We start from the raw sequence: 15986 nt of genomic DNA on the forward strand, positions 1-15986 counted from the left end.
AACGTTCATTATGTGCTAGTGTGCCACCATTACTAGAAGTGCTGTGAGTCACAGTGTGTAAAAATAAAATAAAAATATGTGTGTTGTACACACACTATTTTTTTGTGTTGTAAAATAATAACGTTCATTATGTGCTAGTGTGCCACCATTACTAGAAGTGCTGTGAGTCGCAGTGTGTAAAAATAAACTAAATATATGTGTCGTACAGGTTCAGGCATTGTGCTGTAAAATAATAAGGAAAAATGGCAATTTGGAGCCCCTTGTACAAAGTAGCTTTGGTTTAGTTAAGCTGCCCACACTCCACTGTGTACTTGGGAAGAGTGTTTAGCACAGCCAGGAACCATGTGAGTGATTAGCATAGGAGGATACATCCAAAAAATGTGGAAAAGTTGCTAAAAATGAGCTACAAATTCCATGAGGAAGACCTATCCTGCCAATTACATCTAAGTACAGAGACTTTAATGGTGGGTTGGGGTGGGATGAGCTATTATTGTGTGATGATGATATTTAGAACAGGATGAGGAATCGGATGATGAGAATGACATCTTCCAACTGAAGAGAGTATTAACAACACTGGGCCTGTTTCATTCCTGAATCGCATAGCGTGTGATCAGGTACTAACTGTGCATGCGTATGCACCGCAATGCGCATGCACATTGGACAACAACAAAGGGCATTGCTAGTCAGCGATGGGATGGTGCGAAAAATTCATTTGCACGGGAGTTCGCAAGGTGATTGACAGGAGGAGGCCATTTGTGGGTGGTAACTGAGTGTTTATTGGGAGTGTCCGGAAAAACGTAGGTGTGCCCAAGCATTTTCAGGGAGGGTATCTGATGTCAGCTCCGGCCTCGATCTGCCTCTTCTTATCGCACTGTAGGAGTAAGTCATGGGCTGCGCACAGACTGCACACAGTGGATTTTTGCATCTTGGCATACGCATGGGATCACACACTTGCATGGCGACTTTACACTCCCCCTGGAGGTGGCGACTATATGAACGCAGGACAGCAAAGTTTGCAGCCCAGCGATCAGGTCTGAATCGCCCCCAATGTTAGCTGACTTAAGCCCATTGGTAGCTTTTTTTGCAGTTGTCCAAACAACCCAAGCAAAAAAATTGGCAGTTCCTGTCGCAAAAGTGCTTGGTTTACTAAACTGCATGTTTTAATAACCAACATAATGGGGGGTGGGTGGGAAAAGGACAATTCCATATGTCACTCCAAAACGATAATTGCTTACATCGCTCAGTGTACCCAGAACTGTGCACTCCCCGCGCTCGCATGCGACAGATGCTTGGTTTGATGTGCTGCACACCAAACCAAGAGTCCATTGCTATCGTCCTGTGTTTTGTTAATGAGTACGGAACATGGTCGTTCCATTCTTGATTAATGTCACCCCAGAGTGTAGGGGCAGTTTGGGCTGACAGCAATTCATTTCTATGTTAGAACGAATCCCCGTTGCACCAGTGTGTACCCAGCTTTAGCCATCAGTATACAGTTACATTCCTTATGCAGTCACTGTATTGCTAGTATTTGGGAATTGACAATTAGTAATAGTAATTGAGTTGCTTTAGAATGCCATGTCTGGTGAAGATGTTCTTTTGAGATAGGGAACAATTTTGAATTTTTTTTTAAAAAAGTTTGGATTTAACCAATCATATATTGTGTTGTACCTGTTTGTTTATGGTTAATTGATTCATTTATGTGTTTTTTTTATACCAAAATAGAGTACATGTGCCATGTTGCTTTGTGGCTGTGTGAACAAAGGAAAACATCACAATGCAGTCTGAAATAATGTTCACAGTTGGTATTGGGATTTTGCTGAAATTGAGTCATTTTAGATGGTTACGCCCATATTTGCCCAAAATGTTACTCTATTTTAATAAAAATGGAAGTTCTTATTTTTTTTCTAGAGTTAACGGAAGGATCATAGGAAGTGCAGTGTTTCTGACTTACAAGCATGCTTTATTTCCAATGCTCCTGGCTTAGTCAAAATCTCAAGCCTGACTTTGGGGGTCATTACAAGTTGATCGCTTGTTACCAACTTTTTGCAGCACTGCGATCAGGTTAAAACTCAGCAAAACTGCGCATGCATATGTACCACAATGCGCAGGCACGTATTATGGGTACAAAGAGGATTGGTGCTGGGCGATGGATTTAACAAAGAATTCATTTACACAGCCAATCACAAGGTGATTGACAGAAAGAGGGCATTTATGGGTGTCAACTGACCGTTTTCTGGGAATGTTTGGAAAAACGCAGGCGTGTCCAAGCGTTTGCAGGGCGGGTGTCTGACGTCAATTCCGGGACCAAAAAGTCTGAAGTGATCGCAGCGGCTGAGTAAGTCCAGAGCTACTCAGAAACTGCAACAAACGTATTTGTGCCATTGGCTGCAAAAGCATTCACACACTTGCAAAGCGAAAATACACTACCCCATAGGCGTCGACTATCTGATCGCAGCACAGCAAAAAGTTGCTAGCGAGCAATCAACTCAGAATGACTCCCTTAGTGTACGTGTCACATTTAACCACACCTTTCAGTCATATTTTCTTATTATCCCACTATCCGTTCCAGACCATAGGCAGTTTCCTAGGTTACAACGTTGATAATCTAGTCTTGTCAGGTGTGTGTGTGTGTGTTTTTAATTTAAGTAAATGGCATCCTTATCAAGCCTTTGCTTGGTAATTGTATCCTTTTTATTACATGCTGCATTAGAACTAAGAGTATTCTGTGGTGACTGTCAGGGCTGTTCCTTGCATAAGACAAGGTGAAAACCTTGTCTCAGGTGGCATTTTTAGAGAGGTTATATCTATGTTGTGAAAAGTCGCTTTTAGAAGAGGTAGCCACATTAAAGTGCCGGTGTTCATCATTTTAAGCAGTGCAGTATGTAAACCCTCTGTCGAATAACATGTGTAATGTATTTGATACTTCACATCTATACTGTAGTGATAAGTAAAAACACTGGGGTAATTAGGGTTTTAGGGGGAGATTTATCAAATATTCTAAAGAGTACATTTGAAGGTACTGCCCCTAGTAACCAGTCAGGTCTAGTAATCATTTTACAGAAGGTTTTAGATCAATTATAGTTAGATTCTGATTGGTTACTATGGGAAACACCCACACTTGTCTTCATTAGGTTTAATAAATCTCCTTAATGGATGCACTGTGATGGGGTGGGCCAGACTATTTGTGGCATTAGGACCTGCCCGCTCACTGTAAAAATGCCACAATTGGTACATGTTTGCATAGTGATGGAGCCAAGTGCAGTTTTTCCATAGAAACACGTTACTGGGCCCCGCCCTCTTACCCAATTCCTTATGTTAATCTCCCCATTCTACCAAACTTTACTAGGAAGTGTGCAGGATGCGGGTGAGTAGACAAGTATATGTATTTATATATATTTAACTGACAATTGCTTTCAAAAAACCATCAAAAAAATTGTTGATTTAAAAAAATATATGAAAAAACAGATATTTTAAATATTTATGTGAAAAGGTTTTCTTGCCCCCTCCATATCCATATCTAATACACCCTCCCCCCCCCCTCAGTGGCAATAGTTTCCTCAGTGCCAATAAATGCCACAGTAGCATTGGTCCCAGTAGTAATTGAACACTCAATTGTTTTATCCCCAACCACCCATGTCTTCAAAACCCCATTGAAGAATACCCCCCAACCACCCACCCATACACCCAAGTGGCAGAGTCATCCCCAGATCCCTGGGGCCAAAAACTTTTTTTGTGCTGACACCTGCTCCCGCCCCCTCCAGAGAACACAGTTAACCTACAGTGGCCATGACAACCACCCCATCAATAACCCCTCTGTCACCAAAGATCTCAGTGGAGTGGGTCACTGGGGGACTGATCTACCCAGTCCTCCTGCTGATCTCTACACTAGGAGCACAGAGATTAGCAACAGTGGTCAGGGGGACTTAATTTCACCTCTTTGCACTCAAATTTTAACATAACTATCCATTGCATGCACTCCAGCATGCAGTTTGCATACATTCTTGGGTGCAATTTAGGCAGTGATGTTGACCGTCAACCGACAGAGCAGGACACACAGTTGCATTGGTTGTGACCATATCAGTGAAAACCCAGCTAGCTGTGGTCACATCGAATGTGATCACGCCAGGTAAGTGGTTTAAGAACTAGTCCTGAAATACATTATGCTGATGTATGGATATATTTTCCTAGACACACAAGGTTTCCTGTTAGTAAGCCCATTGTAGACAACCTGTCCTCAATTTAAAATACCTATGCAGTGTCCTGCAGTGGGGGGGGGGGGGGGCAGTTGGGAGGCTCTGTCACTCGCTGCTCTGGCAGCGGTGAATAGACGCTGTGCGCATGCGCCCACAGCGTCTATTCACTTGAGTCAGAGGGAGAGGGGGCATGCCAGCGGCTCACAGAGCGCTGGGCATGCCCCCATAGTGAAAAAAACAGGGGCGTGGCTCGCGACCGCGGGTCCTCCCGTGAAGCCACAATAATGCAAGTGGGTGACAAAGTCCTAAAGATGCAAGCAGGGCACCAAGACCCCTGATACTCTCACATTTGGGATTCTCCTGGAGGGCGCTCAAATAGGGTTGATCATTAGTGGATTAACCATCAATGATTATTTACCTTCGTGGGAAACCACTTGATGGTCCAATTCTGTGCATGTACAAATATTTAATTGCATGCGCAATATTGAAAAACAATGGGCTTTTGCCAATAGACATCCCTCCTCAATGGTAAAACCATAAACCATAGAGAGGAAGCCATTGATAGTTGTTGATCATCGATGATTAACAACTAATCAATGGCTAACTAGGCACACTTAAAGTTCACAAGTATGAAAGCGTGTATATTTAATCCCCTATGTAATCTGCATACAAAACAAAGTTCATGTTTTAAAATATTTTACATAAATTATCATGTTGACTGTGCTACATGCAAGAATATGTTCTGTGTGCTGGTATTGATCAAGATCCATCTGATATTCTGGGGACAAGTTTTTCAGGTTTGCAGCTCTGTAGGACTGGAGAATAAATCTGTCCTACTGTACGGAGAAGGTCTTCTTTTACCACATGCTCCAGAAGCAGTAACTGGTAGCTAGTTTATCTTCATAAAGAGGTCTGTGTGAAAGAACACACCATTCAGCTCACACAAATGAATTTTATATGTAGTTTCTTCCTCAGCCATCAGATGGGGACTAAATTATACAGAGGTCTCTGGAGTGAAGGACACAGAATTAATGCACTATGTCACCCTGTCCTATCAACAGAGTTTTTATTTATTTATTTTCTTTATGGTAAGATACTTTTTATCGGTACGTACATTAATCATGTATTCTTTAACCATCCATACCATTCTCAAACCCTCTCTCTCTCCCTCTCTCTCTCCCTCTCTCTCTCTCTCTCTCTATATATATATATATATAAAATCTATATATATCACATTTTTTACTTCACTATTTCAGAGATCAACCTGATCACAGAATACTTTTCCTTTAAATGTTGTATTGTACTATTTTACTTGTGAGTTAAACACTGAGAAAAGTCATTTAAGAGCAGGGATGCCTTGTTCATTCGAGACTAAGGCCTGCAGTTATTAGACCTATAAATTTGTTTTTTGACCCCTGTTAGCTCAGTCTATTGGGTCAAAATTGAGTACAGCTTCTTTCAAATGTACTCAAATTGATCTTTTCCTTGATGGAATACTAAAACTGACCCTATATGTTTGAATGTATGTGTTTGTATATGTCTGTGTGTGGGAAATGTGAACATTGCATTTAGATTATATAATAATAGATAAGGGGCTTGCAATAACCTGATGATAAAGTATTGTGTATTATTTGCTGCACTATGCCTGTAAAATCACAATGTTATCATATGTTGAGACCTAATCCTTTTTAATATGATTTTTCTGCCTATAGATGCAGACAGAACTACGGTATGCTAAATATAGCACTATATAGCATGGAACAAGTTTAATATTTGCTTTGGAGTGTTTACATTACCCAAGATACTCATTATAAGAGGCTAAAGGATGAACAATGTTGAGAATTCTGTATGTACAATACTGTCAAAAGTTTTATGCTGGTGTGGAAAAAATGCTGCAAAGTAAGAATGCTTTAAAACAATATAAGTGTTAATAATTTATTTTTATCAATCAACAAAAAGCTAAGTGAATGAACAGAAGATAAATCTAAATCAAATCAATATTTGGTGTGACCACCATTTGCCTTCAAAACAGCATTAATTATTCTAGGTACACTTGCACCCAGCTTTTGAAGGAACTCGGCAGGACGGTTGTTCCAAACATCTTTGAGAACTATCCACAGATCTTCTGTGGATGTAAGCTTGGTCAAATCCTTCTATCTCTTCATGTAATTCCAGATAGACTAGATGATGTTGAGATCAGGGCTTTGTGGGTCCAATATCATCACTTCCAGGATTCCTTGTTCTTCTTTACGCTGAAGATAGTTCTAAATGACATTGGCTGTATGTTTGGGGTCATTGTCCTGCTGCCAATAAGACACCTACCTGATGATATTACATGATGTATAAGTACCTGCTTCTATTTCTCAGCATTATTCTGCAGCAGGACAATGACCCCAAACATACGCCCTGCAGATACATGGTGAATATACTTATGTTGAAATAAGGAACATTGGGCCTGATTCAGACTTGAATACTAACCCAATGGTTAGCGTACAAGTTGAATGGTGGGAACACTGTGCATGTGCTGGACCCATTCTGCACATGTGCAGAAGGTGGCTTGTTGTGTCCTTGCACACAGTGCCCCATAAACCCCAGCTTTATTGACAGGCTGATGGCATTTTAGGGTGGGGAAGGAGCAGCAACCAGGTTTGTTCCTCAAAATAGAGGCATGATGCCTCCATTTTGTGGGAGTGCCAAAGTCAGTATCTGCGTCTGGCAACACAGGTTTATTGACCTCTGCTGCGGATCTTAAACGTACATAAGTAAGCTCAGTTCCACAGCGGGATCCCATGGTGCATCTTAAAACACAAAAGCAGATCAACAAAAACAGGAAGGAGGTGTCTATTTACACCAGACACCTCCTGCTATTAGCTGCTGTACGGTATTGCACAGCCATTTCCCTGTGGCTGTGCAATATCTTATAATTTTATAATCTGAATCAGACCCAATGTAAACAATTTTGACCCACTATTGTTTTTAGTAAATAAAACAGTACATGTGTATATATTAGTCTCAAGAGAAAATGGAGGGAAAGGTGGGAAGTTCTGTGTCTGAATAGGAGACTGCTCCTTCGAATTTTGGCAGTACATATTAGTGTATAAAGTTATGCACTGCAGTTATGTTAATTTTCACCAGGCTTGTGATTGGTTTGGTAGATTTGTTAAACATTAACAAAGTTAACATGCATTATGTCAGCATGGTCATAATGACATTGTCCATGTTGATATGTTTATAATGTCAACATCAACTTTGTCTGCATTCAGCATGTTGACACTGATGTGATGTTGACATACAGTTTATCATTCTGATCCTAACTATAATAGTAACCTTAATACTGATGCTAATGGAAACATCAACATTCCGACATTTCAACAATTAACCTGAAAAAACTTTGACTTATTAACCATGTCAACATCATCAATGTTGACCTTCCTTTGTTGATATTGCGAATGCTGATATCATGAAAAAATACATTGAGGTATATTTACGAAAATTCAATTTTGGTTCTATTTAGAATCGACCAGAATAGAACCAACATCCCCACAAAGTCGACTACAGTGGTTCTATTCAAAATAGCTAATTTACTAAAAGTCGATTTTGAGTTCCTTTAAAAATTGCTGTGTGATTTGAGTTCTATTTTGAAGTTCTAAAGTGTTCTATTCAAAATTGACTCAAAATCGACAACATTAATCATACAGTATATTGACCCAAAATAGCAAAGAAACATTTCTGTTGGTCAAAACATTTCACATCCACTGTATTACCCACAAACACCTTCATTCCTGACCTAGTTTGCATATCCACAATTTTTTTTTAAAAATCATTGCTGTGTCTTTCAGTGTCCTGATGTATGCAGTCAGATTGCCCTACATGCTTCTCTCCCATGTTTTTTTCCTTCATATTGAGATTTCAGACAATTCTACATGAAGAAAAATCAAATACAACTATTGGTGGTGGTTCTATTGAAAATGGTGATTTTGGGTTGATTTTCAAATCGACTATTAGTAAATACAGTACGGGTTAGGAAATTAGGAATATGTTAAAGTATAGAAGGTTCTATTGTAGTTCTATGTGAATGTAAAGTTCTACTTGGGTCAATTTAAAGTCTATATCTTTCACTCAAAATCGACTGAAACACAAAATCGACTGTTAGTAAGTATTCCCCATGGTGACCTTTGTGAATATAGATCAATCTGACCTTTGCATTTTATTCACAATACAGATGTGATCCAGTTGTGCTAGGACATACCAGATAAGTGACAAAAAAAGAAAGTGAAAAAAGTTCATGCTGAGCAAAGGTGTTTTAAATATTTCCAGGCCTGAATTTCTCAAATGGTCATCTAGGCCATTGACTTGTACGGGTGCAGTCAGGTCTGGAAATTGTGTTTCAATGCTTATTACTTGTCTACTGTCTTTTTAACACTTTGTGTGCAGTTGTGATTAAAGACTCAATGACCATCTAGGCCAGTACTCAGCAGTTGGTGGACCATATCTGTTTAGCCAGCTGTCTTCTGTGGTTCATGTTGCAATGTTGTTGGCAACATTGAAATCTGCTTTAGTTGTTCAGTAGCCAAGGGGTTTCGATAACCACTCCTGCTTAAGTGCATCATTCATGACTTTTCATATTGACCTTGTTATGGTTTCACTGGTGGAAACCACTGTGGTTTCATCAGATGAAGCCTTAAAATTTTATTGGGGGATATACTTTAATAATAATTTGCAGAAAGTGTACAGAATATCTGTTTTACAGTTTAACCTGTGTGAGCATAGAATCTCTGAAAGTGTTAAATTGTTCAAATTAAACATTTGAATAGAGATTTCTTTTTCTTGTGTTCCAGTTAAAGTAAATTAGGCATTTTAATTAATACATGTTTTGGTGATTGACTAAATGTGTGACATGTCTCATATTACATATATTTAATAAAGGACAAAGATATTTGCCAAATTGCATCTGTTTCAGATCTCTCGTCTTATGCAGACATCGCCTTGCAATCACGTGCTGGCTTACAAAGATTAAGAGAGGACTCTCCTTAATGTCTCCCATTAGTAGTCTGTCTGCAAGATGACATTTTCAATGTTTCTACCTCCTTTCTCGTCTCTCTGTGCCATGTGGCAGTTTTGCTTTAATTGCGCAAAGAAAAGGGCATCTTAAACAAAAAAAATACTTTGATAAAGGAATTAAAGGGCAAAAATACATAGCATCACATTTGTTAATAAAATAAGTCACATCTAAAATAAATAAATATATATATATATATATATATATATATATATATATATATATATATAAAATGTGTTTGTGTAAGGGTAGCAGGTAACTGAAGTCCTTCATTAACATTAATTATTTAATTCCTTTAAGTGTTTTACTTTGTATCATACTGTATTAACCCGCTGCAGATCTTTATGGTGCCCATAAATAAATGCAGATACTAAGAATACTTAATACAATAAGTAAAACAAAAAAAAACCCAGTTAGCTTTATGTGGGATAGAAAGTATTGCTCATATCTATTGACTTCCTGTTTATTTCCCAAAGCTGATTTAGGCAGGATTACTTGCCGTTGCTTTACTCCTGTGCCTGGACTGAAGCGGCAGCTTGCTGATGTTGCCACATATGACTTTGACAGCAGAGGCCCTGTGGGGCCTTGTTTAAAGATTGCCAAGCGAAATAGCTCCTAGATGCAAGATGGGCTGAGACTGGGCAGCGGTTATACTGTGCAAATTGATTGTTGTAGCTTCACTGTTCAGATCAAGAGTTTTATTTATTCTTTTCCTTTTTTTTTTTGCAGTCATGCTGTGATTCTTCTCAGTCCTACCAGGCTGAAGGCTTAAACCTGAGATTGACCAAATCAGATAGAATAATGGGGTGACTAAAACTGTTCGCTTCCTTTTACTACAATACGTGGGGATTCCAATTAGTGGTTACATTGTCACCTGGTTTAATGAACAGTATAAGCCACGCATCAGATTTAATAAGTGGTTTTGAGTTAGCAAATTGTTTCTTTGTAGGAATGGAAAGTATTTTCTTTGTAAGTAATAAAAAAAATGGTTTTGCTTTCAAAAATAAACTTTAAAGAAAAGGAAACGAGTATATTTTATTTACAATAACTAATATCTGTAAGTCCATTGTGCAGCATGTATTACTTTGTGCAGAGTTTCTATTCATTTGTGGTTATCCACAACCATTTAGCTTTAAGCACGACAGATGTGCGAGGTATTGTATGATTCTTTTTGACTGAAATCTTGTAAATTAACACAATTAACAGTAAACCATCCTAATTAACTTTCAGCTTCTAGTGCAAACATTTTGCAACAAGAATTGTCAGTAGGGAATTCATGGCCACTCTGTTAGCAAACTGTGCTTTGCCCAAGATCAAGCTGAGCAGGACTAGATGTCAAGTGAAAAGTAAAAAGGATTTCAAATTAAAGAGATAAACATGAAAAGATTTTAGAAATATCATACGGATTTAATTTGACAGAAGCCAAGGGACATGTATGTGTCACTTAGCAAGTCAACTACATAACGGCCTATCCATAACAAGGCAATCAATTATTCAGAATATATGTAATAGTTTTCAGACATTTACCAAAATTGGGTTTGTGATGGGCTTATGACATCAGCATAAAATTTTATTTTTCTACACCAGTGAGTTGCTAGATATAAAAAAAAATCTTGAATTAAAAAAATTGTTTAAAATATAAATATGTAAAACAAAATATAAATATTGTGTAAAAAACTAGTCTATGTAATTTCTGGTCCTAATGATAATAATTATGAATAATAATAATAATAATAATAATAATAATCTTTTTTTATTTATACATCGCTCTTTCTCCTTTACGACTAAAGGAACTTTAAAAGTATATTGGAGTTCAAGTTGATGTTCTTTAGGAACTAATGTACAAACCCACAGTATAAACCAGAATACATATGTTTTACCAGCACCTGGGATCCCTGCTGTCATGATCCCGATAGCAGGATCCCGGCCACCAGTATGCCGGCAGCTAGGTGAGTGCTAGAAAGTCCCTTGTGTGCTCGCTGCGCTCACCTTGCTGCAACCATGGTGGCTTGCTGTGCTTGCTACAGGTTATATTCTCCCTCTATGGGTGTCGTGGACCCATAAGCATGTGGCGCTGGTCTCGTGTTTGCCTCCCGTATAAACCAGATACTTCTTAATTTCCTAATAATTCATTCAAATGCATACTAAATCTATATTTTGTGGCAGAATCAGGCAAATTGTAGACTAATATGGCCAACTACAGTATGTTGGGAGTTAGATATGTAATAGAACTATGGAGGTAATTTATTTAGCCACAATAACCAATTCTCACATGAAAAAAACGGATTTTATCACGACTCATGAAAACTATCCAATTATTTTCAAAATTTTACCCGTGATAATATGTAGGTTTTAATGAGGATTTTTTTCACCACCTCCAGAGCAGGTGAAAAGTTGGAGAAAATCACAATTTTTTTCAGTATTCATTTTTTATTAAGTATGCAAAAGCTGAAACATAGGGAACAGAAAGAAAATCCCTATTTTAAGGTAAAAATGGCAGGACTTGGGGGGTCATTCTGACCTGTTCTCTACTGCGCATGCACCGGCGCCATAATGTGCTGGCGCATGCCAGACGGCCAAAGGCCGTAGCAGGGATGCAATCACCTCTGCCTGATTGACAGGCAGAGGCGATCGCTGGGTGGGAGGGGGTGGAACGGCTGCGTTTGGCCGCCGTTTCATGGGTTTGGACCGGCCAATGCAGGCGTGGCTGGACCGAACAGTGGGCGGGCCGCAGCGGCTGCATAATGTCACACGCAGCCGCTTCGGGCTGGTGAGTGATGAGTAGCTCCCGGCCAACACGCTAAAGCTGCGCTGGCCGGGAGCTACTCTTGAAGTGCAAAGGCATCGCCGCTGTGCGATGCCTTTGCACTTCTGCAAGGAGGGGCTGGACTGACATGTGGGGCGGGCTAGCCCTGTGCTGGGAGTCCCCTCGCATGTCAGGGCAGAAGATAGTAGCTGTGCTAAATTTAGCACAGCTACGATCAACTCGGAATTACCTCACTGGTTCAGCACCACTGAAATACACCCTTAATGACTAATTAGGCACTCAAATCTTTTTAATTATTTTTATTTGGCCGCCAATGACTTCATTTTTTGGGTGAAATATTTCCAAATGCAGGTGATTGGTGTACAAGGTATGGGACTGGTATCTAGGGGTGCTTTATGACGTGTTTTTAGGCTTGCAGGTGGGGGAGTTATTGGGTGTTTGGAAGTGACTTAAAATTACCCAAATATATACTCTTACCCATTTTTATGCATCTCTAATTCAAGGAGAGCATTTATTTTGCACAAAAAAATTGCTTTCTATAATTTTTTTTAAAGTGTTTTAGAATAATGCACATTGCAGCCATTTGACACATTTTAAAAATCCAAATACTTTTTTTGTTGCCAATAAAAAGTTCATACTATTCTCCTATATAAGTTTGTCTTTTTTTGGAGTACAGGCAGGTTTCCCCATTTTCATCTATATTTAACAGCTGTAGCACAAGCAAGAATTATCACGTGAATGCGGATTTCACGATGTTCTAATTGAACTGAGCAATAAATGGAAGCGTGCATACTGGCGATAAACTGACTTATTGCCCAGTAGGCACGTTGTTAACGACTTATCACGGCTAATTGATTTCCCCCCTTTGGTATATGCATTCACATGTACTAAGGACAATTAATATTTTTTTTTACATTAGAATTCCTTTTGTACTACATACAATAATGAGAAGTTATTCAAAAACAAGATCCAGATTAAGGTAATAAAACTAAATATTGATCTTTCTTGCAATTAAAACATAAATGCTATTTTTTCGTTTGTTAATTAATGTAAAAAGCATTGTTGTGTGTACATTCTAAGAGCAACATTACTACATTAGTAGTCAATTATCTCAAATGTCATCTCTTGCAACCTTCTGTCAAGCTCAAGAAATGTGGCATTACCACACTCTTTCACCTAATTTCTGTTTTTTTTAGATACAGGTGCTTATATACCAGTGGCATATCTAGGGCCTAATTCAGACCTGATTGTAGCAGCAAATTTGTTAGCAGATGGGCAAAACCATGTGCACTGCAGGAGGGGGGGGGGGGGGGAGGGCAGATATAACATGTGCAACGAGATTTAGATTTGAGTGTGGTGTTTTCAAATTGAAATCTAGATTGCAGTGTACAAATAAAGCAGCCAGTATTTACCCTGCACAGAAACAATATAACCCACCCAAATCTAGCTCTCTCTGCACATGTTATATCTGCCACCCCTGCAGTGCACATGGTTTTGCCCATCTGCTAACAAATTTGCTGCTACCATCATGTCTGAATTAGGCCCCAGAGAGGAGGGGACCTGTGTGCAGTCTCCGTGTATGGGTCCCCTCCTCTCCCGTAGTCGGCAGCACCACTGTTAGCGTGGCGCCCATTTTTTCAGAGACCTGCACATACGCTATAGACTCTGCCACTGTGCCAGAGTCTCTAGTGCTCAGTGCACTAACAGCGGCGGTGCCAGCTACAGGAGAGGACACACATGACACCGATGTACTCCAGAAAGGTAAGTATAGAAGGAATGGGTGCAGTGTGTGCTGGGTGGTCTCCTCTGGACCCAGGGGCCCATGTGCACTGAACACACTGCACCCATTGTAGATATGCCACTGTTATATACTGAATACAGAATAAGAATAAGACATTAATAAGTATTTAAAGTAAACTAATATAACTATACCTAACATGATCTGGTCCTTTTTGGTTTTCAATTTATATAAAAGGTAAATTGAATTAAAGGAGACAAGAAACCAATAATAAATATGCAGCTATATGCTCTTGCCTAAATGCATATATTGCAGAAATAACATTTTAGACAGATGCAATTGAGAATGTGTCTCCTTCACCTGTTACAAAGTTTAATACATGAAAAAAACTGAGTACTTCCAAGTTGAGTTCATGTTTGTACCTTCCTGCTTTAAAGTTTGTAGTTCTTTTGGGAAAGCTTTCCCTGGAAATAATTTCAAACATTAATGTACCCATTCTCTTTTCAGTTACCTCTGTTCTGTCCCTATTGAAGAGGTACAGTGTGTCATAAAACTGCTATAGTTGGCGACTTAATTAATTGTGTAACATCTTAAAACTGCATGATATAAGAAAAAAAAGGTTAATACTACAATATTGGGGAAGACCAGTGAGAAAGGGTAAGGGCAGGGGTTTCTGGAAGTCATTAAAACATGATTCAAACTACCATTAGATCTTACAGATAAAGAAGAGTTCATTCTAGGCAGTGGTACTAGTCGCACACATTCTGAACTTAATCCTTTGTCAAAGAGTTTCATTCTTTACTCAGTCTGTGAGTATAATTTGTCTACATAATGTTGCACTGTGAGCTCTTTATTTTTATCTGCATTTAATATTCACCCAAAACTCACAAGCACTATGTACTTTCATCTTTATGAAGAATAATTTTAGTGCCTTATGTTTCAGTGGCGGAACTAGTGAGTGGTGGCCCAGGTACAACAATATGCTTTGGGCGCCCCTTATCCCAACCCCCAAGTTAGAGACTCTTTGCACAAACGTTAGACGCGTTCCCGAAAAAATGGCATGGTACTGTGGAGCAGGCATGTACCTCGCAGCACACAGCGTACCAGTATTAGTCATACTGTTTATTCAAAATCTTATTCAAAATACTCTTCATTGAGGCAGTCTGACTCATTATAATGCTGCAGGCCCCTTCATTGCGGCAGGCTCTGGTGCAATGCACCAGCTGCATCGCCACTAGTTTTGCCCCTGTCGAGTTCTAATTACTTTCTTGGACCAGCCTGCAGGGCCGGATTAAAGGAGGGGAAACAAGGGAGGTTGTCCTGGGGCCACCTCCCATACATTAGGGGTACCCACAGGCAGCTGTTTGCTGTCGAGTAGTCCTCAGTGGTGCAGCTGTTTAATAACAGCGGCTGCCGAGGAGGTCTTCCCTGTACGGTAGTCACTGCAGTGAAATCCCGCAAGACACTGACTGTAAACCACCCCGGCTGTGCAGCTCTGGTGCTGTCCTGTCCAAGGAGTGATCCCCGGCACTGGCCTCTGTCCTTTCCAGGGCAGTGAGTTCCAGTGCTATTTTAGTAGTGGGGCCCCCACCTTCATTGCCCCCATCACTCTTAATCCAGCCCTGCCAGGATTATACTGTATTGCACAGGAGCAGCTCAGGATTAGGCATGGAGCTCTAGGATGTCAGTGAATCTGCAGTTTGTGCTCTTACAGATTTACAGCTGAAAAACTTTTAGTGGTTAGCCAGAAATTGTTTCATATTTTGCACAATGTATACTTATAGGAAAAACAGACAAGTAATACTTTTTTATGTTTGGGGGGGCTATTCTTTTTTTATTTTTTTTCAACAACAGAGTTCATAAACAGAAAGAAGGCTGTTGTAATTCATCCCAAGTTGTAGGCTTTGTCTGATGAAAGCGATGGACCGCTGCCTAGGAGATTGCTTTGCTGCACTCCACGAAGCAGATTTGAAACTGTCTTGAACCACTTTAGATGAGAGTTGGATTATGGAATGACCTGCAGTGTCTGTGTCATATTGTTCTGCACAGGGTGCATTATGCTGTGCTAACTAGGTGTTCAGCACCAAATAAGAGAGGTATCCTAGATGTGATCTGTCAGCTGTGTCTCATATTTTTAGATTGGGAAAAAAGAAATCTAAAACTCATATTGCAGAGAGAAAACTGTTGCATATATATCATTTTGAGTCTTTATAAAAAAAAAAAAAGAAA

The 15986-nt window shown here is 39.5% G+C and overlaps 1 protein-coding gene across 1 annotated transcript in view; it reads left to right on the plus strand.

The window, feature by feature from the left end:
* FIGN (fidgetin, microtubule severing factor) overlaps positions 1 to 15986 on the plus strand; it is a 167081-nt gene that overhangs the window by 138193 nt on the left and 12902 nt on the right. The window lies entirely within an intron of this gene.

The sequence above is a fragment of the Pseudophryne corroboree genome, chromosome 7 (genome assembly GCF_028390025.1).
Source record: "Pseudophryne corroboree isolate aPseCor3 chromosome 7, aPseCor3.hap2, whole genome shotgun sequence".
Taxonomy (NCBI): Eukaryota; Metazoa; Chordata; class Amphibia; order Anura; family Myobatrachidae; genus Pseudophryne; species Pseudophryne corroboree.